Source organism: Pteropus vampyrus, unplaced genomic scaffold, assembly GCF_000151845.1.
Source record: "Pteropus vampyrus isolate Shadow unplaced genomic scaffold, Pvam_2.0 Scaffold5, whole genome shotgun sequence".
NCBI lineage: Eukaryota > Metazoa > Chordata > Mammalia > Chiroptera > Pteropodidae > Pteropus > Pteropus vampyrus.
Window position 1 is genome coordinate 17,571,339 of NW_011888786.1, and position 13,777 is coordinate 17,585,115.

The window sequence follows — 13,777 nt, forward strand, 5'->3', positions numbered from 1 at the left end:
TTTGTGTCCATTTTGTTTGTTTGTTTATTTTGTTGTTTAGACTCCACACGTAAGTAAAATCACATGGTGTTTGTCTTTCTCTGTCTGACTTACTCCATTCAGCACAATACCCTTGAGGTCCATCCATGTTGTTGCAGTAAAAGAGAAAGATTGAGCAAGAAGGAGAATATGAGGATGCAAGAATGAATAAAGAAGGGATCTGATAATTCTCTTCCTGCCAATGTCTTGAGCAATCAAACAGAAAAGGGAGCAAGCTCTCCAAAATGGCTGAGGTGGATCGCCCCATCACCACTCCATGCCACGTTGGCCATGGTTGGAACATGCCAGGGTGCAGGAGGCTATGGAAAGCCTTTGATTCTGGCTGTCTGCCAAAATCAAACTGTCCCTCCTTCCTGATTTTACCATAATCCCCTTTCTGGAAATTACTTGCGCATGGTTTATATAGCATCAGTTCTGGGTTAAGACAATGGCACCAGGAACCATTTGGTCATACCATGTGCAATGACAGAAAAAAAAAAAACATGGACGAGAGAAAACCTTAAAGTTGGAAGCAGGGTGTGCCCCTGCTGAATAGAGGATGTCGCATGCTCTTTTGCTTTCTCAACAATTTTACAAAATTCCCTTGATTTGCATAGCTGAGCAAATGGTCTCTTGGCCACAAATCTATCAGGTCCTTGCCTACTCTGTTGAGTGGATAGTACAAAAATAAAAGCTGCAAGGAAGGAACCAGCAGTGATAGGAAAGGACATGAGGGACCTCCGAGAGATCAGGAGATGAGGGGCAGTGACCCCAAATTCAGGGGACAGGGGCATCTGAGGAAGCAACTTTGCTTTGCAGTCAGTTAACTTTTCTCTACCAAGGGAGAAAATTCATGCAGCCATAGATCATTTGCAATTCAAAGAGCAAGAGCCGAACAGAGTGGAAAACGTACTTTGTGCGGGAGGCATGCACAGTATCAATGCCTCGAAGATGTCCCACTCAAGGGAAGTTGTCCGATACACTTGAGAACTTTTCAATGGCACGGGTCGCTTATGCGACCACTTTTCTTCTTTCCTCCTCTTTCCCCTTCCATACTAGCTGCATGAATGTCTGTCTCTTCGGCTCAGGCCAGCCATCTGGAATCTTCCCTACAAGATAATATTTCCACCTCAAATTAAAAATCATCCCTTTGCTGCCTGTTTAGAGCCTTGATATCAGGAGGGTTGAGGAAGATTGTTAAAATGGTAGTATGATCTGGAGATTTCCTGGAGATTTCACTTATCTTGCTTCCCCTGCCCTTCATGGTAAAAGTTAATCACGAGGGGGTAGAAAACAACACACAATCTTATGAGAAATGAAGATTGGGTCAGATGAAATGCACAGAGACTGGCCGAGACTTCAATTTTCTTACTGTAATGAAAACTGCACTGCTATTAACTGCTGCAGTAGAAATTACTTACCACTGGTCCCCTGCGATAGTATTATCCAGTGGGTCATATGGCAGACCGACTCTGCCAGGGATGGTTGCTGAAGCATCTACTCATTATCACCCTCCACAAAGTCCTGGAGATCTTGCAAATGAACAAAGATGGTGCTTTTGTGCAACTAAAAAAAGGAGCTGCCAATACATAATATCACGGTGATTTTAAAAATGTTTTCTTCTCCTACTCTTTTTCTGTGACCTTTCCTTGCCAGATTTGAAATTATGATTTTCCGAATGTGTTCCACAGGGTGCCAGATTTAGATCAATAATAATAAATAACAAATAGTGGCTTCCCAACCACCCCTCCCCCCTCACAAGTACCTGCTATGTAGCAGGCAGTAAACTAAGTGTTTCATATACATTGTCCCTCATAGTTTCAATAACCCGGTGTGCCAGAGGTTATCCTCCAGTATTTGTCCTTCCCTTCTCCCTTAGTAATATAATATCATGTTTTTGTTTGTTTGTTTTAGCCAGGTACATGACTTGCTGTAATAAGATCACATAGTCCAGCGTCCCTTGTAGCTATGATTGCCCACGTGGTTAACAGGATGCGAGCAGCAGTGTTGTATGTAATTTTCAGGAAACATCCTTAACAGGGGACATACCCTTTGTTGTCCCTTTCTTTCCTCGCTGACTGGAATGTAAACGTGATAGTTGGACATGAGCAGCTTTCTTAGACCATGAGGTAGAAGTCACTTGTTGATGAAGGTAAAACAACAAGCAGGAGTTGCAGTCCTTAATGATTGTGAGGGGTAACTTTGAGTTGTTCAGTTATCTGCAGCTGGACCTGTCCTACCAGAGACACGAGGTGTTGGGGAGTACAGGCTTTGGGGTCAGACACACCTTGGTTAACATCCTACCTCTTCCACACTTGCCAGCTTTGTGATCTTAGACAAGTTTCTTAACTGCTCTATATCTAATTCTTCATTTGTAAAATCAATATAAATAAAACCTTAATGGATTTGAGAATAAATTAAATTATATCATATACTTAAAAGTTTCAGCATAGTGTCTGGAGGGTGGTAAGTGCATGATAAATGGTAGATATTGTTATTCTAACATAGATGAGGAGAATCTCATCAGGCCTCAGATAACAAACCTAAGAGAAGTTAATTAACTTCCTCAAGGCCACACAGATAAGTAATTTAGAGAGTTGGACCCAAAAGCCCCTGGGATTTATAATACTTTCATAATATTGAGCACCATGAATGCCTAGATGCCACCATTAAAAACAAGAAAAATAAGGGTTAACTCTTGCTCATACTTGCCAATGAACACACTTGGACACACGCACACACCACAGATTCAGATCTGGATGTTTTTTTAATTAATGTATCACTTTATTTTAGGTTGAAAAAAATTATTATGTATAACTTGGTTTGCTCTTTATACTATATCACATTTTATATTTTATAGTTAAAGTACAGTTGATTCTCACAAGTTAAATACTTTTTTGGTTAAAACTATTTATTTATTTATTTATTTATTTATTTATTTATTTATTTATTTATTTATATTATGGTGACATTGGTTAATGAAATCCAGTAAGTTTCAGGTGTACAATTTAGCAGTAAGGCATATATATATATTGCATTGTGTGTTCGCTGCTCATAGTTAGATTTCTTTCTGTGACCACACATATGACCCCTTTTACCCCATCTACCTCTCCATCTCTCCTTCCTCCCATCCTCTGGTAACCACTAGTCTGTTGTCCATGACATGAGTCTCTGGATTTGAACAAGCACTGCACATGTCCACTCAGAGCTTTATGGTGTCTCCTTCCTGTCTTTGAGCCCCTGTCCACATTCCCACACAGGGCTTCCAACCTCCCATGGACTCCAATGTGCCATGAAGTTCTTGACTACCCCTGGCCTCTTTGTTTCTTTAGATAGCTTGCAAGCAAAATTGCAAGAGGAATTTCACTGATGACTTTTGTCTTCACTGATAGGCCTAAGAACTATTCGGTAAATTTCCAAATAGCAACTTAGGAGCAGTCCAGAGAAGTCGTACAGTTAAGGCCAATATTTTTTAGTTTGAAATATGGAGACTGAAGTAATTGGAGAAGGTGATAGTAACTATTTCTGAAGTGATTATTAGGATCAACTCTTTGGCACTGAAAAAGTGGGAGAGAAGTGAATTGAAGGCTGAATCTGTGTCTAAATAGGGAGCCAACACCTAATTTTACAATTGCTGATGCGTTTTTCTCATCAACAAAGAATGTAAATTGGCAGGTTTCTCTCTCGCTTTCACAAAGTGGTTATTGCCCTGTGGCCTCTTCACATGTTGATTCTGGGTCATTTTCTCAAGTTTGAAGTTGTGCATGTGTCAATGGCTATTTCCAGACAGAAAACAGTGGAATCCTGAAAAGAGTTGAAGGAACTATGAACTGTAACTTCGCACTTTGTTCAAACTGAATTAAGAAAGTGGATACTTTGGGTTTTACACATCAGTGAAAGGATTCAGGCTCTCATGTTCTACACTCTGAGTGTTCTTTTTTGAAAGGAATGTACTTCCGTTATTTAAATAATATCAGCAAATATTCATATTGTGTTTTATGGTTTTTATATTTAAATCTTGAAAAGGATGATTTTGAGAATCAAGTTTCATATATCCCAATTTTAATAGTACAATTCCCATTGGAATAATTAGCTTTCCTCTTCCTCAGCTTTTTCTGAATCTACTCAAAAAAAAAAAAAAAAAGACAAAGGAAGAAGGTGGATGGAGACCAAAATATCACCTTACTACCGATAAAGCTGATATTGAAGAAACCAGAATATATCTGTGGACAAATCCGTTTCTCCTCATGGACTCACCAGTGAGCCCCTCGGCTGTCCTGGGGAGGGGTGCGTGAGGGCTGCAGGGAGACTGTCACACTAACAGGACTCATGCCACAGGGAAGGGAGCTTCCCAGTGGAAAAAAGTACCTTCTCGCCAACATTCTTAAATGACAAGGCATGTTCTGCAGGCATTTCCTACTCACCAGCTTTGGTTTCTATCTCTTTTATTTCCTCACTGCCCCTCGAACATTCTAATTTGAGCAAGGGTAAAAATAACTACCTAAGAAAAAGAGCACTGGACTGGGTGTCAGGAGGTGTGGGTCCTGGTTGGGGCTGGTGGGTAAGTCATGTGGCTTTTCTGGGTCTTGTTTTCCGGTCATCTTTGTTTGTCTGCAGTCTGGTGCTGTAGGAGAGGCTGCTTTTCCTCACTGATGCCAGTCCTATGATGTGGGTCCCGTCCCTCTTCTCTGGGAAACTTGCCCTCTACTGTATATACGGTTTCTTTTTTTTCTCACCTGGGTTCCTTCTGTATGCTTTTAGACATCGAAAGGTCTTTCCCACTTAGAAAAAATATCCACAGTTGTCCCCCAGCTTTTTCAGCAACTTCCCTATCTCTGTACCTTCTTTTTCATAGAAAAACTTTTAAAAAATGTTGCCAGAATGTACTGCCTCTGCTTATTCACCCCGCTCAAAGCAGCCTGGCTTCTGGCTTCTGGCCTGATGACATCCCCCCAATGACCCTCACTTGGATGGCCAATGGTCTTCCACAGCTCAGTGCAATGGACACTTTTGTTCTCATACTTGATTCCTCAGCATTGGCATTGCTGACCGGTCCCGGGTTTTCAGAAACCTCATTTCCTTTTGTTTTCCTGACACAACACTTTCTTGGTTATCTTCCTCTGAGGGCTTCTTTTCTTCTAGTCAGCAATATCTTAGAGTTGTGCAATACCTTGGTCCTCCTAGTTTTCACTCCACTCTCTCACAGTGAAAGAATGATTAGACAATTTGTTTAATCATTCAATAATTTTTAATGAGTGCCTGTTATGTGGTAGGCACTATCCTAGACATGGAGAATTTAACGTTTTAGTGGGAAAAGGGAGTCAATAAATAAGTATATAATATATCAGGTGGTGATAAGTGCTATGAAGAAAAATAAGTCGTGGTGAGGGAATAAGTGTGTGTGTGTGCATGAAAGACAGGGAGAGAGAGAGAGAGAGAGAGAGAGAGAGAAAGAGAGAGAGAGAGAGAGAGAGAGAGAGATATTCTGTAGTTATATAGAAGTGTCAGGGCAGAGTCCGGAAAGAAACAAATGATGAATTTTGTATCAGAGTAACGCTGGCTTCATACGATGAGTTAGGAACTGTTCCCTCCTCTTTGGTTTTTGGAAGAGTTTAAAAAGAATTTGTGGTAATTTTTTCTTTAAATATTTAGTAGAATTTATCTGTGAAGTTACCTGGTCCCGGACTTTTCTTCATTGGGAGGTTTTTGATTACTGAGTCGATCCCTTTACTTTTTATAGGTCAGTTGTGATTTTCTATTTCCTCTTGAGTCAGTTTAGGTAAATGTGTGTTTCTAAGAATTTTCCATTTCATCTAGCTTACCTAATTTGTTAGTGTACAATTGTTCACAGTATTCTCTTCTAATCCCTTTTATTTCTTTAAGGTTGGTTGTCATGTCCCTTTTCTTTTTTCCTTCTTCTTTTTTTGGCAGTCTGGCTGAAGGTCTGTCAGCCTTTGAAGGGAGCCAGTGAGCCCTGGAGTTATCTAGTGGCAGAGCATTCCAGAAGGATAACACCAGCTCACATTTACTGAGAACTTCCCGCACCAGGCATTTACTCCAAGCGCTTTACCCAGATGGCAAGTGTAGCAGTTCTTATGATCATTATTCTCACTTTCCAGACGAGAAAACTAGGACACTGAGAAGATGAATGGACGATCCGGAGAACCCTCGGCTCATGTGGGCGGAGCCACGCTTCCAGCCAGCAGCGCGACTCCAGCGCCCTGTCTGCACCTTTACGGTCTGTGAGTTCGGGGAAGAGAATTATTATCATAACTAATATCAAAACAAAGACAAGAGACAAAACCTCATCTCATAGACCCCAGTATAGCATTTTTCCTTTTTAGAAATACACGAGAAATCTGTCATTTTCAGCGTGTAATAAAGAACAGTACAATCATTTTACCACCTAATTTCACTTCGCAGCTGGTTCCAGGATATTAATAACTAGAGTTGGACCAACCCTGCTATATTTTTGGCTTTCTTAAAAATCTCCAGCTATTTTCCAATATATGCCATTTTATAAAATATATTTTTCCCAAGTATTTTTTTCTTCCTAGGGAAATAAAAGCACGTTTTAACAGCACATAATCCATATGCTTCTGATTTACTTGTTCTCAAATCTCAAAAACGTGGCTTTGTAAGAGCTATTTTATTCCTCTTCAAACTCTCTTGAATATGGATTGGTTCAAAACCAAAAACCAGGACTTCTGAAAGGGCCTTGGAAAAACATCCTACCTCGTCCACAGCTAGATCACGAGATGATTCGGAACCTTTAGGCAGCTAACGGCATACACTAAGGAGGATGACTCAAAAGACACAGAAGACTTGTTAATCATTGGCCATTGCCACACACCCCACAGCAGAGCATTTTCCCCCTGTATTTAAAATTAAAAAAAAAATAAAAAAAGGTGAGTGGGAGAAGAAATTTCTGCTGTCAGCTTGAGCTTTAAAAAGAAGAAGGAAGGAAGGGGGTGCATGAATGTTTTTAAGCTCAGGCATATATGCGAGGGGGAGGAAACGAGACTGAGTGAGAAACAAAGTGCTGATGCTGAGGATCTCCATGGCCTCAGAATGACCCAGAAATCTCATCAGTTCCTGTAACAAATGCCACAGAATATGCCTCGTGCTAAGAGCAAGCTTTGTCAAGGAAGCATCGGTGCTGAGTGAAATCAGTAGAATTAGGATTGGTGTCGGCCAAGGCTCCTCTGTAAGATGAGAACTCAATTTCCCTTCTTCCATCGATCCACCTATTCATCCCATCACCCATCTCAGGAACACTGGGGAAGGCAGGTAGGAAGGATAGAGAGAAATGGAAATTAAATTCTATTGATCGTTTGCAATGCCAGTAATGACCAATAGGCTTAAACTCGGGGCAGTGCTGATTGATTGGTAGTACCTAGGCCTGGAATGCTATGTTCAGAAGGATGCCGAGGTCCAGACTGTCTTCTGTAGCAGAAGGTGTCGGAACGAGTTCGTGGATATCAGGTATGGATATGCTTGTAGTGAGTGTCAGCAGTCACGATCATCCCCAGAACTACTGTACTGTCCCATGCCCCCAGCACAGGGCTGGGTAGATGGAGGAGACAAAGGAAGAAGGTTTAGCCTGATACCCAACCAAGGTGGACGGGAGTGAGGAGGGCTGAGCATGGTTAGGAGGCAATGGCAGGGTTTGAGGAATGGGGCTTTTCCTGGGCAGTCCGTGCAGCTCTGCCAGGAAAAGTGCCAACAGCTACAGCCTGCTAGGGAGCCTCTTCCTGCTCTGGGCCCAGCCATGTTTTACATGGTGTGTTCTGACCCCTTAGGTTCCTGTCACTGTGCTCAGTAAGTGAGAGCTTCCATGGCTCATCTGCTGAGATGCTGGGAACTCCAAAGAGACGAAGAGCACAGCCTTGCAAGTCAGGCAGTCCTGGAATCCTAACTCCACCGCCGAGAAGCTGCTCGCCCCCCAGAATCCTTCTGCATCTCAGTTTTCTCATCTGTAAAGCAAAATAAAAACACTTATAGAATTGCAGTGATGAGTAGTTGTGACCTGTAGTGACGCTTTCAAATGGTTTATGTTTTTATAAAAATGCCCTTGGCTTTAAATGGTTTGGACTCTCCAGGCTATTATTAGTCAATTGATATTTATTACACACTCAGTAGATACAAAAGGAAACAGAAAGAGATCTAAGGTGATAGATGAGGCATACACAGGACAGAAAACCAGGGGATCATGGACAAGTGGCCCATTTCTACCAGACATCTAGAAGAGGTGGGGAATTTAAACCTCGTAAACATTTTCGGACTAACAGTAAAGTGACTTGCCCTTTTCCAGCTATAAACATGGGCTGTTCCTCTCCTTTCCCATGGGGCTTTTGTGTTCTTCAGAGAAGGGACCTGTAATTCTGAGGAGTGAACAAGAGAAAGTCCAATTGCTGTTCGTAAAACAATGACCCCAAACCCTGAGTCTTTCTGGATTTACCTATATTAAAAACAAAACAAAACAAAAAACGAGTCCTAAGCCCCACTGAGGAGAGCTACAGAGAAGCAATATGAAGGGCTGAGTGGGGGGTTGAGGGGAAAAACCTGTGGCTTCTGACAAAAGTAAATAGGGTATGAGAAAACCCTTCAGGCAAGGCTATGGCATCAGAAGGAACCAAAACACCAGGAGGAACCCATTCACCAGACCATGGAAAAGTCCTCTTTGTTGTTTGAAATTTTTATCTCGTTTGTGGCAAGTGTATAATGATTTAGTAATCACCACAGCTGTGTTCAGGCCTACGGTTTTTCTCAGAGGCTTTACCCCCACTTTAGAGCAGAAACAAAACCAGCTGGTCAGGCCACCCTCTTCCCAGTTCTCTTTCCAGTTTCTGAAATTTGTTTAGGACAAGCAGAGCTTGGAGCAGCTGTCCGAAGATTTTATCTGACTTCTTATGAATCTAATTCCCTTGGGAGGAAGAGTCAAACTAGCTATTTAGGTTCACGGACAATGAATTTCTGGGCATGAAATTCAGCTCTCTTTATCCTGCTATTGAAGTGAGTTTGAAAGTGTCAAATGGTTTCTTATTTTCATCTTCACTATGGTAATGACAGAACCACAGAGAAGATTCAGGTTTCCCAGACTCAGCCAGGGGGACAGTTGGCATTTGTCAGCGACCACTTTCTCGCCTCTGAATTCCACTGGTCAGTGTCTCCCTACTGTGTGCTTCAAGCACAGAAAGAGGGGATTCTGTTCCAGGGAACAGCAGAAAGAAGGGAAAGCAAAGCAAGGTGGCATGCTGTAGCAGTAACTGCAAAGTGGCTTGGGGTGTGGGCGCTGCATGATCTCAGCACGCAGCTGTGGAGTGGCCGGCAGCTGGCCTGGGTGTGGCTCCTGGGGGAGGCCCTGCTCAGTCCAGGCTCACTGACATGCTAGTGTCTATCGGAGCCTCACTTTCCTCATCCAGGGAATGAAGGCACTATGGGGATTTGTGGGGGGCTGTTTTTCAATCATTCACGAATCTATTTATTTATCCAAACTTTCCCTTATTTATTTATTTATTTTTTTCCCAAACTGACTCTATACTAGGTGCTGGGGACATGGAAACAAATAAGATTGAATTCTTGCCCTCCTGGGCTCACAGTTTTGTGGGCAAGATAGATCATTATGCAAATAAATCTAGAAAAATCATCTGCATGATAACCGGAGTGTGTAAGGTGGCTAGCCCTGCTCAGAAATGTTGAGGAAGCTGATCTTGAAGGATGAGTAAAGATGCCAAAAGGGTAGAAGGGTATTCCAGAGGAAAGCCTAGAGCTTATGAAAGAGCTTTCCCGAGGACAATGGCAAAGCTGAAAAAGGCTTTGAGCCGCTAGTGAAAGGCGAAGAAGCCAGTGTGGACTATCCAGTTCTCAACATCCAGCTGAGGTTTCAGTTTATCAAGAGAGGATTTTTTTCTTTCCCCCGAACTCTAAGAAATACTTCAGTCTTTGCATCGAGATTGTTCAACACCATTTATATACCACAGATCAAGCCACTGACATCTGTTTTACCAGATGGGGCATGAGAAGATATTTCTCATTGCTATTTCTTGCATGGACCCTTGAAAAAGTCTGAAGACTTTATAAACCGTCATGATTCTTACCCTTTATGTAGTCACAACTCCTTGGAGAACAGGAAGAAAGTGATAAACTATCTCCTCAGAAAATGCACAAAATTTTGTATAAAATTTCAGGGGCTTCTAGAACCATCCCCTTTCACACGCACACTCATAAACTCTAGGTAAAAACTTTGCCACCTAGTCAGGCTGTGGGTAGGGGACTGGAATGACTTAGTATAGACACAGAGCTTCACGGTGACCTGGCCTGATATGGGCATTGAGCTTGGAGACTCTTGAGAAAGAAATGTCACAAGGCAGACCTTCAGCGTGCCCTGACCAGGGTTAGGTGAGGGCAGGCAGGCAGTGTTGACAAGTGCCCTTGCCCTGACTTGTGGCCCAGTAGACTTGGACCCAACAAAAAGCAAAAGCAGCTTTCCAGTTTGACAAATTAACTGCCCGTTAAAAAACAGTAGTCAGCAATGAGATCAGTGATTGGTGAACTTTTTTCCCGTCAGGTTATTCACTAGTTACACTGAAGCGTATGTATACCCAGTTTGAGTACCTTCTTTTGACTTAAGTTGGTGCATCGAGTAGGAAGGATTACGGTGATAACAAGACTATTCTCCTATGGGAAAGAGTGAAGGCAGATATGTGGGGGAAGCAACAAGAGCTATGTGTAGCTTATCTATAGACAGACCCTTGAAAGAAAACAGAATCCTTTTTCAGAGGGCTTTGGCAGGGCCAATACTAGGGTGAAGCAAGTGAGGCATTTGCAGCGGGTATAATATGCAAGGGGAGGGATGCCAAAAAACTCAGAAATCAAGATAAATAATATTTTAATGCAATTTTAAAGAAAAAAATAAATAAATACAAAACTCCATGGTGAATAAAATTTCAACATTTTAAATTAAGACAGGATGCAATCCTGCACTTGGATGGCCTTGCCTCACTCAACCCACCCTAATTCCAGCTCTAGGCTTTGGAGCCAAGAAATGCACACCCTTAAAGTCCCCAGCTTGTATTTGATCAAGTCTTTGAATTCCAGTAGGTTAGTGCCTGGACACTGCTGAGTTACTTCTATGGCCGTCTAGGAAAGGTCCCAGGCTGTGTGAACACTGCTCCTTCTCCATCTCTGTTTAGCTTCAGCCAGGCGCCTGCCCACCTTTGCCCAAGGCATATGTGTTGGCAGTGAACCAAATGTTCCACCAGGTGGCACTCTTGCTCCAATCAGGTGGCTCTAAAAAGGGGCATCTTAGCCAAACTAAAGTGATTTAAACGAGTTGCTGAATTGTGGCCTGTTGTTTTTTAAAAGGCCAGAAAGAATCCTGAGCAGGGATTGGGGAAAGCAGAGATGAGATGTGAAGAGGATTGGAAGAAAAGTGTGGAGAGCCTGGAGCAAGGTAAAGTCTTATTAGAAACAACAGGCTGTGCTGCTCTTTAGCAAGTGAGAAAAATGAGACTTTTATACCTTTTGTTCGCAGATGCAGTATAAACACACATGACAGGGGAGAGAAAAGAGGGATGAATAGTTTTTTGTGAAGCACAGCCTGGTGGAAAGAAGCTCTGTCACTTACCTGTAATGTTGTCTCCACCACTTACTAACTGTGAACTTGGACAAAGATAATTGGACTTTGCAAGACTGAGATTCACTCTTTAAATGGGGATTATTGTAGCTGCCCCACTGGAGGGTTGTTAGAAGATTAAATAAACTGATGTACATATGGCTATTTGTATGGCGTTTGCACCAAGTAAGTATTCAGCAAAGGAAGGTGCTGTGATGGACTTTCAGGCCGAGCAGCTAGATTTTGTGGCCTCTCTCTTGGTTGTTTCTTTAATTAAGGAGGTGACCTCAGAGTGACCCAGAGAAATAACTTGATAATGAACCAAGGCTTCAGTGGAGTCAACCAAAAGAATTTCCCACCTGTATCGAGTTTCACAGGTGTGATTTTTGAACCAGGGAATTAACCCGGTTCCGGGCAGAACCGTCCCACCTTCCATGACTTGGGAAACACCTGACCGTCAGGTGACCAGCTCCACTTAAACTGCGCTGTTGTGGAGAGTATCCATTTACAAGTGTGTGTATTCATCCACTCTGTCTTCTTACACTTCTGAAATCCTGAACTCACAAAGATGCCCCCAAATGAACTGTTCTTCAACAAGGATGGTATTGGTAGTGGTTCCTGTTTATCGAGGCTTGCTTTTTGTCAGTCACTTTAATAAGCACTTTACATACGCTGTTTTGGCTATGCCTTGAAACTATCTGGAGAAGTAATCAAACTCAGTTATAGACAAGTAAATTTATGTTTAGGAAAACCTAATGCCTTCAAGGCTCATTCAGCTAGTAATTGGTATAAACTTAGGTCTATCTGACTTCTAAATTGATCGATCGACCTATCTATCATCTATCTATCTATCTATCTATCTATCTATCTATCTATCTATCTATCTATCTATCTATCTATCTATCATCTATCTATCTAATCTATTTGATATGTTAAATACAAACTATTCTCATCTATTAATTAAAGCAAGCTCCTTGGAGACTTCTATGGTATGGAGAAATCTTCATTGGCCTTAATTAAATCTTCTTTCTTGAAAATGTGGAGATATATTCCTGGCTGTATCTCTGCAAATACACATGTAACACATATATGTGACTTTCTAAGTATCACGTTCTTACTCAGAGGCCCCGTAACCCAGATTATGATGCATTCTTGTGTCAGCCACACTTCTGGAAGTCCGTGGAGAGAGAGTTTTGCACCCTATCCTCACTTGGGAGGACAGTCAGACGACAGCCTTTCTCTATTCTGCACCCAACTCCCTTTGCTGGCGCAAGAAAAGCTAGATGGCCAGAATGGTCTCACTTTTCAAGGGGAAGCTGTTGGGCAACAGAAGATGTGTCCAAACAAGGTCAGTTTGACCTGGCTGCAAGAAGGAACAGAAGAGCAAGTGCTGCCTTCCCAAAGGAAAAGCATCGCCATCAACCGAGGGCTTTTGTTTTTTTTCAGTTCCCAACTGGGAAAAACAATTACCTGTCACATGGTATGGAGTCAGCTAGGGAGCCAGTATGGAAAAGTGAGGGTTCCCACTTGTAGCACATTTGTTACCCCCACGCCTGGAAAAAAATGCAGTTTATTTCCTCTAAGTTCACATTGTAGCTCAATTCAGATTAATGTGATTTTCTCTATTATAAGAGATTCATGGAGAATCTACTTTGTTAGAATAAATGGGTTTTAATTAGCTAGAGAATGAGTTCTTCTCTAGGACTTAAAAATTATTTTGTCAAATTATTTAGATGAAAATATAGTTGGCTGTATTTATTTAGTAACTGAAAAACAAGTCCCTTTCTGTTTATATTATTGGAAATTAATTCCATCTTAAATGTCACTAAGATTTATGGATTAAGATAGGAAAAATAATATTTTCCTTTGCATACGAATCTTTTTATTAAGATAAAAATAAACCAAAGTAGCATAATAAAACATGGAATTACTAAAACTTCTTAGGGAAATGGAGATATTGAGAGATGTCCTGCATTCTTCAACAGCTGCACATGGAGATACAGGGAGACTTGGAGGAGGGGACCAAGGCTCACTTATTTCTTCACCCCCAGTTGGTAGCATGGGGTCAGCATGCGGTTTGTGCTCCGCACATTCATGATTAGAATTAAAGTCCAGCACACAGATTCTCCTTTATTTGCTGCC